Source organism: Apis dorsata, unplaced genomic scaffold, assembly GCF_000469605.1.
Source record: "Apis dorsata unplaced genomic scaffold, Apis dorsata 1.3 scaffold_74, whole genome shotgun sequence".
Taxonomy (NCBI): domain Eukaryota; kingdom Metazoa; phylum Arthropoda; class Insecta; order Hymenoptera; family Apidae; genus Apis; species Apis dorsata.
The window spans coordinates 2,901,128-2,902,829 of record NW_006263372.1 but is presented as its reverse complement, the minus strand read 5'-3'; the positions used below and the strand labels follow the sequence as shown (position 1 = coordinate 2,902,829).

The window sequence follows — 1,702 nt, the reverse complement described above, 5'->3', positions numbered from 1 at the left end:
TTTTTTTTTTTTTTTTTTTTTTTTTTTTTTTTTCTTATTTTTAAGGTACAGGCCGCCAGAGATTCGATACTTTGACCTCGTTCCCAGTTCATTCTAGTGGCGATATCATTCTTCTTTTAACGTTCGTAGCGATGTTTAAAGAAGTATCGACCGCTTAAAAAGTTTTTATTGTGCAACGTCAACCTGTTGAATGCTCCTACTATGTATACTATGTTACATTTCCACCGCTTACTCTATGAATCTAGTGACATTAGCGATTCCTATCAACGGATAAATCGCCATAAATATCGAATAAACGATGCTTTTGCCGTTGTCGTGGAAATTTCAGTTGCATAAATTTGTTAGCTTCTCTGATGAGAACAATCAGATTCAGTTGGTATGTTCATGATACGCAATTTTTTATTGCATATTTTATTGTACTGATAAAATTGTAACATGATTTTTTGATTCGGTTTAAAGCGTCAATTTTGTTATTTATAATCCGAGACAACGAAATTATAGACATCAGTGAAGGAAAACATATATTTATCAAAAATATATGTTAAATTAAATTATCAGATTTATTCAAATCAAATCACATTCGAAATTGGACGGTGATTATGAAATAAGTAAAGTTTTTAAATAAATTTAAATCGTAAAATATATATTGATTTTATTAAGGATTATTAAAATTTTATTCGTGTAATTTATTGTTTAAAATGAGATTCAAATATTTCATCGTATCTATGATTAAATTTAAGAAAAAGGAAAGAGTTATTATGAATATTCTTTCTTTCGTGCGTATCACGAAATCATATCTTAATTCGAAGTCAAATATTATTTTCAATACGTCTCGTTTCATAGATTCGATCTGAAACTGCAGTTGAATGGAAATGTAAAATGTCAAACATCAAGAATTAAGGTTAATAGATCTTATAAATTTATTCTCGGATTCGTAGAAAATTATCAAATTAGATGGATAATCAGTTACGCAGATGTTCTGATTACATTTAATCCAGGTGGAACTTATTAGATATATAGCGATTTATACATTTATCACGCTCCATTTGCGGTCTGCTTAATAGGAGAATAAAATTAGACTCGCGGCATTTCACGATTCATATTACATTATGTGTTTAATCTGGCATTAACATAGTGTAATGTTCGAATAAATTATGCATTTCCTCTTAAATAAAATATACATATATATATATATATATATATATCATTATGCATTATTCCTCTAATAATTATAAGTATCGAGATAACGTACAAATCCATACCGATTATCATAAATAAAATAATATCTTAACGATGGTTTTAACGAAAAATGCTTGAATATCAATCGTGTAATAACCTATCACGAGATCATCGCAAAATCGAACACCTATCTTAACACTTACGATATCCGCATATCAATCAATATTTTTTCCCAAAATATTTTTTCCTCGCGTATACATCTAAACCTATATACCTACACCTACTACATTATAAAAAAAAAAAAAAACAAATATTCTCTTACACCACGTGCACTTACAAATCATTGTTTTCGCTTGTTATCGATCCAAGGAAATTTTACCTGCTCCATTCAAGTGTACCGCTCGACTTGACGCATGTTTGACAAACGTGCGCACCTGTAACGACCGACAACGGAGGCCGATCGATACGCCGTCTGAGACTTCCTTTAAACGTCGGCTCTTTTCACGTCGCGATACAAAACGAC

General features: G+C 30.3%; 1 protein-coding gene across 5 annotated transcripts in view; it reads left to right on the top strand.

Moving 5' to 3' along the window:
* The window catches only part of LOC102680787 (teneurin-m), a 605,289-nt gene that overhangs the window by 123,522 nt on the left and 480,065 nt on the right, over positions 1-1,702 (top strand). The window lies entirely within an intron of this gene.